Source organism: Ochotona princeps, chromosome 31 (genome assembly GCF_030435755.1).
Source record: "Ochotona princeps isolate mOchPri1 chromosome 31, mOchPri1.hap1, whole genome shotgun sequence".
Taxonomy (NCBI): Eukaryota; Metazoa; Chordata; class Mammalia; order Lagomorpha; family Ochotonidae; genus Ochotona; species Ochotona princeps.
This window is the reverse complement of record NC_080862.1, coordinates 9,692,107-9,702,824: the sequence shown is the minus strand read 5'-3', so window position 1 is coordinate 9,702,824 and position 10,718 is coordinate 9,692,107. Positions and strand designations below refer to the sequence as shown.

Here is a 10,718-nt window from a genome sequence, read left to right as displayed (position 1 = left end):
CATCTGGCACAGCTGTTTCAGGAATGGGAACATCTGGCTGGCAGTAGGGGGGTGATGATATTGCTGAAAGAGGGTACAGATCTATTATTTTAACAGCCTGCTCCCAGTCCCATCTCCAGTTCCCAGGAGAGAGAGACATGCCATACCATTCCTTGGGCACAAGTCACCCTTTTCTGGTTGCTAGAACAACTTGTGTTAGTGACACATGCATTCAACTCTTGCAAGCTCAACCTCTTTCCCAGCTCTGCTTCTGTGTGGTCCGGCTACTGTCTGGGATGGGTGGTGAGGGATTCTGGCATCTTGAGGCTTAGTTTTCTGACTTGTCCTGTTTGTTCTTCTCTGCTGACAGACTACTCTTGTGCCAGTGGGACAAGTGAATTTTGTAGGCAGATAACCTGGTGAATGCCATGGCAGAGTCATCATCTGCCTTGGTGCCATCTTCCAAGTCCCGCTTCTGCCTTTAACACACGTCAGCTATGCTCGGATGACTCACCAAAGCTGTTGGAAAAGACCACAGAGCCACCTGCTGACTCCAGGTTGTCCTCACAGGGCAGGTAATCCTTGAAGACTCTGATTTGCATTGTTTTTGCGTCATCACTGATAACAAAGCAGTGAAAGACAATCCAATGACAGTTGTTACCTAAAAAGTCAGAAACAGAGACCTGGGTTGCACCGTGGAGCCTGTCCTAACCATCATGCCTACCGGTTTGAGACCATGATGTGGATGCTTCCCTCAGGACCTTATTGCTAGGAAGCCCCATGTGTGGCAGTTCCTGAGTGTAAGAGTTGATGGTACTGAGGGCAGAGAAGGAAGTAAGCAGGGTAGATTGGAAAAGGCCCTAAAGCAATGGGGAAACAGACTACAGAGATTCTGCAGTGCCTTAACTGGAGGTGGGGAATCAAGGGGGGCTGAAGAAATGGCTTGCTGGGGGCTTTGGTGAAGGGTGTGGAGATTGGAATGTGGGGTTCCATTGCCTTATCTTGTTGACATTGGGTTGGTGACCCAGGCAGGTTTAAGGGGGTAGCTCTGGTTATTTTGAGATGATTAGGAATGTAGCACTTGGGCTACATTCCTGCATCTCCAAAGTGGAACAGAAGTAACTTGCATTTAGAGACCCTACAAGTGACTCAGTATTAGTGGGAATGTCAACAGGCCTTCCCCTATCCTTATCAACCACATGTGAGAATCCATTTGAGTTGAACAGTTTACCAAGGCCTGGCAACGACAGAGGCCAAACCATATCACTTCTTTAGTCAAGCAAATAAAGGCTGTCGTTTTGTGGGGGTCATCTGTCACCCATTTTTTGTCATCTGTCAACCATGCCTGGTAGATAATTTGGTCCCCAACCCTAAACACAGCTCTTGGGGACAGAAACTGCTCTAAAACATCCTAAGTGGTTTTTTCTTTTTCTTTCTCTCTCTCTTTTTTTTATTACAATTTTGAATTTCTGAGTTTCAGTGTTCATTCTTCTGCATTTTCTCCCCATTCCCAACCCTCTAAACTTGGAGGAACCTTGCATCCAGAACTACTTAGATCAGTTTATTGATAATCTCCCTCTGGGGCAGTTTGGGAAGTAATGTATTCAAACAGATGAAGGTAGGTGAATGTATAGAAATCAGAGGCTGGCTTAAGAACAGAAGATAACGGACCAGCCCAAGAATGACACCTGTGGTGACCGGGTATGTCTGTTCTTCGAACTTCCTGGCACCCCCAACTCTGATATTGGGGTGCACTGTTGCCAGACACACGGTCGCCATCTGGGCTGCAGGGCTGCACGTTGTGAGCACGTGTGGTTCAGAGGGAAGTGGTGGAGGCAACTGCCTCTTCCTACTCCATCCAGGGATGTGGAAGCATTACTATTGTCAAGGTAAGTGGGGAGAGGTACATCTGTTTTGAAATGGGGCCTGGCTTACCACCTGGAAAGCTCCAACTTGGGCTGCCATAAGTGCCAACCGCACCTCGCATCTGGCCCCTCCCTTGTCCTCCTCCTTAGATCCCACATCTGTGTGATTCCCTTCCATTTTATCTTATCTGCTGGAATTAGCTAGTGGCATCACACCTCTGCTCTGTAAGCTTTGAAGGACCTATGAGAGTGTTTGCAAGGAACCAGGCAAAACAGTACTGGCTGCAAATTATGCAAGAAGAGAGTAAACATGGTTAAATAACCACAAAGTGAAATGTGTTCCAGTTTAACTATTATATTGAAAATTTGTTTTCTTTTTTTCTTTTTATATTCTCTACCTCCCCAATGGTAAACAAGGTAAGACAGCAAGGTTTAGTAAGTCTTTCCTAGGAACTGAGGCACACACCGTGATTGCCAAAGAGTCATGGCTAATTGTTGGCCGATTTCCTGTTTGAGACTGCCTAGCATAGAAAGAACTCTAGTTTATTTAGTTCAGTTTTGGGGATTCAAGGGTGATTGTGATGAAAGAGGGTGTGTGTATCACCTCTGATCTCTTTTCTTTTAAGCATCAGCATTCAACCAGGGCTCATCCGCTTTGATGCCTTTAATCCAGTCCTAATCATAACCCATCACCTCCCCACCCTAGATGCTCTCCCTCTAAACATCATGCTTAGACTCACCTCTTAATACAAATGCCATCTGTGAGGCCTAAAAAGTAAAATTGCCTGGGACCCGGCATGATAGCTCAGTGGCTAAATTCTCACCTTGCAAGCACCAGAAACCCATGTGGACACTGGTTCATGTCCTGGCTGCTCCACTTCCCATCCAGCTCCCTGCTTGTGGCCTGGGAAAGCAGTAGAGGATGACGTAAAGCCTTAGGACCCTGCATCCGTGTGGGAGACCCGGAACAAGCTCCTGGCTGCTGGCTTTGGATTGGCTCATTTCTGACCATTGTGGCCACCTGGGGAGAGTGAACCAGTGAATCAAAGATCTCTCTGTCCTCTCCGTAAATCGGCCTTTTCAATAGAAATAAATAAATCTTGGGAAAAAAATAAAATCGTCTATCATTGGTAGTAAGGACCAGCTCCATCATTGAAGAAACCTTCAAGATCCTACAACATTAAAGGCTTTCTTTTCTTTGTTTCTTTTTCTTTCTTTTCTTTTTTTTTTTTTTTTTACATATTTTAGTATGTTTTTGAGGACTTACATACTTGGCTGAATTGGAGTGTTCTATTTGTAGCAGAGGCTGTAGCTGCATCATTTTCATTCTTTGATGGTCTACATGGCTGCATTATTTCTATGACAAATGGGCTCAGTCATGGGCAGAGTGACCCACCCATCTGTGCAAGCAGCAGTGATTGCATTACACTCCTCTAGCTAGGCTGCTTCCATTCAAACCTCTGATTTCACAGATCACTAACTGGACGAGGAACCAAGCCAGTGTGGCCTCTGACATCTGTGTGAGCCGTTCTGTACAGTTGCTATCTTAGTGGACCCTCTGAAAAGGTCACTGTGGAGGAGCACCATCTGTTGTGACTTTTAACCAGACAGCTTTCCCCAAAACCCTTTGGCCAAGAACTCTTCACTTGTGAAAGGCCCCAGTGAGCCATCAGAATCTGTCCTGTCACAGCTTGGCAGTCACAGAGGCAGGCCCGTGTCATCCTTGAATTCTGCTGTGTTGTGCAGCTCACAGACAGTTTTGAAATTGTAATGTTTACTGCCATGCTTAAGAACCTGGGGGCAGGCAGGATGCCAGCTGGAACACAGGGGAAGCCAGGTGGGAAAAGGAGTTGGCTGCATGAAAAGCTGAGCTGCCCTGTTCTGCACCAATGCTTTATCGAATGAACTTGGGGAGCCCATCTGCAACAGACCTGTGCAATTCTCTTTCCAAATCCGAACCAAGCCCCACAAGCTCAGGCTGAGTTGTCTTCTGTGCATAGGTTCAGCTCATACATAGGATCTGGACTTCCTCTGCATCTCATGAAGTGTGTGTACAGCATGGCTGGCAGGTGACTGGCTAGCACCTCCCCACAGCACACAACAGCACACAGCGTGATCTCATAGCTTCTTCACACTCAGCGCCTCACAGCCCTCGGCGGTGGACCAGACATCCGTTCCAGCTGCTGGCACTTGTGCAGGAGCTGAGAGGGACACACTGGGTGTTGGCTTTTCTTTGAACCCATCTGTGTTTTCGCTGCCTGAGTACCTGCACATTCCACAGTAGTGCAGCTGTCTGTGTATAATTACTAGTTGGGCCAGCAGTGCCAGACTTTTCCCATTCTAGGTCCATGCAGTTCTTGAATGCTGTTGTCCACCTCGCTTTTTGCCTTTGCTGTGTAAACATCTCCCCAAACCAATACAACAAGCTCTGTGACAAGGACCAAGTCTAGGATGAGGACAGACGTGGTGGTGTCTGGCAACTCCCCCAGATGATAACAGGAAGGTCTACTACAGCCATGATCCCCACCGTATTGAGCGTACATATCTTCAAGACAGTGGTTGTAGTCCTCATAGATGAAGACATAGGCTCCCAACGAGGCAGAGGATACCAGCCAGCTATACCCTGGAACAAGAGGTTGAGGAAGACCGGCACCACCTTGGAGGAAGCGATGTAGATGCAGCTCTGGCTCAAAGCACCTGTTGAGGCCCTGCTTGATGAACATTTTTTTTAAAGCTTTTATCTATTTTCAAAAATTCATCATGGTTTTGTGATACAGTGGGCTAAGCCTCTACTTGCAACAACAGCATCCTGTGTCGAGGTATAGCTTAAGGTTCTGGCTGCTCCATTTTCTGATCCAGCTTTCTACTAATGCACTTGGAAAGGCAATGGAGGATGCCCAAGTGCTCGGGTCCGTGCCACCCCTGTGGGAGACTGTGATGGAGTATGGCTCCTGGCTTCAGCCTGGACCAGCCCATTTAGGAAGTGAGCTGGGAGATGGAAGACATCCATCCATCCCCCCTCCAATCTAGAGCTCTGCTTTTCAAACAAATGAATCTTACAAAACAATCATGTGTGAGCAAAGTTGTTTTCCTAAATTTAGCATAACATTATGGAAAACTCTCATTAGGAATTGGATCCATGTTGGATCCTGGCAACATCGGTCGCACTGAGTCAGTGCTCTGTCCTTCTGACTCGTGGTGTCCTGATGTGAAAGGAAAAGTATCTGCCTCACACTCATCTTGGCGTGGAGAACTCATTAAATCTGACGGTTGTGATGAGGATACTTTTTTAGTTGTTCAATCCTTGGGAAAGATTCAGACAGCAGTCCCACTAACAGGTTCCTGTCAGCATGAGTCACAGGGCTTCTCTTTACATCTCAGCTGGAAGACAGAGACAAGTTTATGGCACCTGTGCATGCCTTGAGGTCAAACTGCCCTATGACAGATGTTAGAGTTAAAAAGAGCCTGCAGTCATCTCGGTGGAGTTCACTGTGTTCCAACACAAAGTGCCAGGATCCGTCTGGTCTTGGCAGAGTAAAAAAGCCAGGCCAACGTAACATAGCCACTGTCAGATCCTCAGGCTACTGTGCGCTGACCGCTTGAGTCAGAGATGGCATTCTTTCCTGTCCCACCAGGAAAGAGGAGTCCCAATTCTAGTAGCCAGTTCTCAGAGTCTGTGTGTCACTCTGATACACCCAGAGCCAGTCTGGTGCTGCCTGGAACACTGTAATAGGAGTCATGGAAGTTGTAGGTTCTAGGGACTTCTGCTTAAGGCTCACCTTTGAGTGTGTTCCTCCTCGCTAAAGATATAAACAACCTATTTCAAAAGGCTTTGGAAGACTAAGCATGCACCATGCGTAAGCCATGGCATCTACTACAACTTTAAACTATGAATTTCCTTTGTTTCAAAAATTTTATTTTTAATATTGTTTACATAGTTTAGAGGAATGAATGTCCATGTGGGCTTCCAATTAGGCGGAAGAAGATAAGGCATTTAGGAAGGTGGGCAGGACACATGTTTCGGTTTTGTTTGTTTTTTCTGTGTCCACAGGGATGAAAGGGGGGGAGGGCTGCTCCTTTCTGTCAAACCATATCAGTTCCTAGGATTCTTTTGTGATGCCTTAGAGATCCCATTGTGGAGAAGAATGTTCTGAGGGTGTTACTTGAGTGGTTTTGATATCCCTCAGATGTCAGTTTTGTTTGCACCAGGGTTGAGAAAAATCTTTTCAAGGTCTACTGGTTGATGTAGTCCACCTTGGAGTATCCACAGACTCAGAAACACACTGCAAAGCTTGTCCAGGAGAGTTGTCCAACCTGTTCTGCTTTCCATCCTCTGATGTGGCATTGACATTCCCTGTTTGCCTAGATGAGCTGACCATGTCCCCCATGTGCATCTGGACATGCTGTCCACTGCACAAGCATTAGCAAATAAGGAAGTCCAGTCTCCATGCAAGCACTCCAAGTCAGACTGTATAACCTGTGGTTTTCTCTGTGGTCAGAGTCTGAGTCTAGTGGTCTAATTGCAGAGTCCCCCAGGAAACCTCACCTGGGTGACCTCAGACTTGACTCTTATGTGTACCAGCCATTATGGGATCAAGTGTCATCTGTCACCTGCACCAGCCAACACACCTACCAGTAGTGCAATTTGGTCAGTTCTGCCTTAGCTCTACCTCTTACATGAATCAACCAGTGTTGTGGCTTAGCTCAGCCAGCCCACCACAGACCCCAGTCCTCATGCACACCTCAGCATTTGTGTGGGCTGGGTCTGGGGACAGACTGACCTGGGCCAGGCCTTAGCACCTGCTGGCATGTGCAAGAGCCAGGACAAGGGGTGGACCACACTTGACTGAGCTGGGCTGCAGTGTGTGATGCGGGAGCCAAGTGTCTCAAGTGGAGTCTTCTCCTATCTATCTTTTTAAGAGATTAGCAAGTCTTATTTATTTGAAAGGGCAGAGTTACAGAGAGGGAGAGACACACAGAAACCTTCCATCGCTGGTACGCTCCCTAAATGGCCTTAACAGCAAAGGCTGAGCTGGCCAAAGCCAGGAGCCAAGAGCTTCATCTGGGTCACTCATAGTGGGTGCCAGGGCCCAAGGACTTGAACCATTTTATGCTGCTTTTTCAGGCACATTAGCAGGGAGCTGGATTGAAAGTGGAGCAGCCAGGACTCAAACTAGCACCCATATGGGAGGCCAGCATTGCAGGAGGTGGCTTAACCGGCTTTTTTTTTTTTTTTAAGTATTAAAAGGGAGATCAGTACCCTGTTTGATAACCTCAAGGGAGAAGTGACAGAGGTCAGTTCTGAGTGTAGGAGCAGTGTGTGAGCATAGTCTAGGAGGGAAGGGGGAAAGGCTTAAAGAAGAGTAGGGAGGAAGGGGTGACTTTGCCACATTGACAAGCATGTAAGAATGGACATGATGACGATATAAAGGGCAGCCTGTGATAACAGGGTACTGCAATGAGGAGGTGAGAGGTCTTGCTCTGATTTCCAAATATTTTTCACTTTTTTTAAAAAAAGATTTATTTTTATTGGAAAGGCAGATATACAGAGAGGAAGAGAGAGAAGATCTTCCATCTGCTGATTCACTCCCCAAGTGGCTGCCATGGCCGGAGCTGAGCTGATTTGAAGCCAGGAGCCAGGATTCTCTTCTGGGTTTCCCATGTGGGTACAGGATCCCAAGGCTTTGGGCCATTCTCAGCTGGTTTCCCAGGCTACTAGCCGGGAGCTGGATGGGAAGCAGGGCTGCCAGGATTAGAGCTGGTACCCATATGAGATCCCAATGTATGCAAGGCAAGGACTTTAGGTTCTAGGCCACCATGCCAGGCCCTGTTTTTAGTATATATGCTGCTGACGCAAACGTTATTTTGTTACATACACACACTTTATATATGTATGGAGTACTTCAGAAGGTTCATGGAAAGTAGAGTTAAGAGATAAATTTATTTTGTTGGAGAAAGATTTTTTAACACCCATGCATACAAGAGATCTTAAAAAAGATCATGGAAAATGTGTGTATGAAAAATAAATTCATCTAATTCTGAATTTATTTTGCACCTCAGTGTTTTAATTCCATTTTCCATGACTTTTTTTTGAAGTTTCATTTCGTATGTTAAGAATCTCAGGAACCATCTGTAATTTTCTGTTACTTCCAAGGAAAGTAACACTTAGAATTTTCCTGGAGTGGGCATTTGTACTCCGTGATTGAGACCACCTGGTGTGGGGGGCAGGTGTTGTAGTTCAGGGTTGAGGTTGCCACTTGGGATTCTGACATCCTATATCCAAGTGGCATTTGGAGTCCTGGTTACTCTGCGCTTTGGTCCAGCTTCCTGTTAATGCTGCCTGGGAGACCATGCATGGTAGTTCAAGCCTCCCGCTCCTTCGGTCACTCTGCCTTTTAAAGTAAGTCAGTAAAAGCTCCTCCTAGGCCACCTGCACCCCATTCCAGAGTGCCTGGATTCAAGTCCCACACTGACTTCTGATTCCAGCTTCCTGCTGGTGTGGATCATGAGAGGAAGCAGGTGATGGGTCAAGTGTTTGGCTCCCTGGCACCCACGTGGGAGACCCAGATTGAGTTCCCAGCTCCTAACTTCAGCCGGGCCTAGCCCCATCTGTTGCAGGAATTGGGGAAGTGAATCAGCAAATGGGAAATCTCTCATCTCTGCTTCTCCAAAAGGAAGTGAGTAAATAAATGTTTCAGGAGACGATTGGAAATCCTGTGTGTCCTGCTTCTCTAACCCTAACCCTGCAAAACTGTGTGAAGGACTTGGGGAAACTCAAAACTGTGAACTCCGCCATTCTTGTTGGGACGTTGTGAGAAGCCAAGGAATCTGAGTGGTGATCCACATGCAGGTCTAGCCCTTGCCTGTTCTGTGCAACTTGCTCCCTCACATGCGTTTCCTACCAGGGCTATAGCTCTACCTGCTCCCACATCATCTGCCTTTACTATCTGCACCTGTAGCAATTGGGGTGTCTCAGGCATGTGGACAGGATGGGGTATTCCCGTCCCTAGTGTGTGGTTGCTACGATGTCCCCAGTTTGTTAGGAGTTGTTCTGACTGTCCTCAACTCAGAATGAGCCTCTGAACTCTCAGCAAGAAGAGGTTGGGAGAGTTCAAGGAGAGCTCTTTGCGGGGAGGGACCCATGTTGAAACAGAAGGTTCTTGGACATCTCCTGGGTGGTGTACCCCTTAAACTAAGCCTGAACTATGACACTTCTGGATTTGCAGGTCCAATTGAATCCCCACCTGCTGTCAGCTGTGACTGAGGTGCAGAAACAACCTTTGCAGCAGCGGCCCAGGCCAATGGGGATGAAGAAAAGGCCTGGGCTTTTTAAAAAAGATGTAGTTGTACTTGAAACAAGCTCCCTCCTGTCTGGTGTTGCTGCCAGCCCTGTGTCTGCCTGTTGATGGCTGTCCAGGAAAGAAGCTGGCGGGACGCTCTTTGAGTGTCCTCTTCAAAATGTAGGGTTGACCTGGGTGCTTTGAAAGGCTGTCGATCCCACATACCAGTGATAAACATTGGCAGCTCTTGACAGCCCAAGTGAGTATTGTGTGCAGTCCTGGAATTCGTCTTTTGGGATTCCTGGAGGTGAAAAGAAAGCCGCAGAAATTTGATCAGAACCCTAAAATATTCAAAGGAGAACGAATGACACAAAGAACAGGAAAGAACATGTCTAATCTGTTTGCTAGGACTCAGTGTATCCCCAAAGGGCTGTCCCTGCCCTGATGTGCCTTGTCCCTTCCCATTGGTTGAGAATTGTCATCAGCCAGGCTGCTCCAGCAGCAGGGAGTAAGTATTGGTAAGTCTAATACTTACCAATCAGAAAGCACCAAACCTTTGAGGTGGAGAGAGCAAGAGAGTGAGCAAGCTGATGCTCTGTTTACTGGCTCATCTCCCAAATGCCTGCAGTGCCAAAACTGAGCCAGGGCTGACTGGCTGGAGCTCCTGTTGGTCTCCATGGATGGCAGAAACCTCAACGAAGCCGTCATTGAAGCCTGCCAGGGCTTGTATTAGTAGGTAGAGTTAAGACTCAAAGGTACTCTGATGTCAGACCTGGGCATCTTTAACCACTAGGCAAAATCACCCTGCCCTTTCTTATTTTCGACCCTCTTGGTCAGTCTTAGTGTGGACTTACTGCCACTACCTCTGCGGTGTCTCATTATACCCAGTTTCTCTGTATTCATGCACACTTTTTTAAACCATTGACTTAGGCATGCAGTCTTGTCATCGTTGTCTGTTAGTCATTCTCACTGCAAATCAACCTTCACCCTGCTCTCTGCATTTGTTTGAGAAAACAAAACCCCCAGACCCACAAATCATATTAGACCCTTTTCCTGCCCGTATGATTTTGTTGTGAAGGGGAGAGGGAGTTTGCGTCAGAATTTGTGAAATTCTTAAAAACGTTTGATGGGTATAATTCCCTGGCTGGGAACTGATCCTGCTTGTGTAAAAGATGATCGCAAGAAATAGCCAAGCTTTTTGATGTCCGTGGAGACCAGTGCTGTGATTTAGTGTGTTAAGCTACTCCTTGCAGTGCCAACATCCCATCCGGGCACAAGTTCAAGTCCTGGTTGCTCCACTTCTGACCCAGCTCCCTGCACATCTGCCAAGAAAAACAGGGAAAGATGGCCCAAGTGCTTGGGCCTCTGCCACCCGTGTAGGAGACCCCAGGGAAGCCCCTGGCTTTAATTAATTAATGCATCTTCTTATAAAAAAATGTGTCCATAGGGCAAACATATGATGACAACCTATATAGCCATTTAATGTCCACGGAGAGTTTAAGACTGTGTGGGACAGCTTGGCTCAGGCACTGTGCTTCACTGGTTGCCCTGGGGCATCCTGGTCCCATCTCTCAGAGCATCACAATATTTCTCC

General features: G+C 47.1%; 1 long non-coding RNA gene across 1 annotated transcript in view; it reads left to right on the top strand.

Moving 5' to 3' along the window:
- The first annotated feature begins 252 nt into the window (after positions 1 to 252).
- LOC131478372 (uncharacterized) overlaps positions 253 to 10,718 on the top strand; it is an 89,915-nt gene continuing 79,449 nt past the window's right edge. The window contains exon 1 of the long non-coding RNA XR_009244436.1: positions 253 to 554. This is a non-coding gene — a long non-coding RNA (uncharacterized LOC131478372). The remainder of the gene's footprint in view (positions 555 to 10,718) is intronic.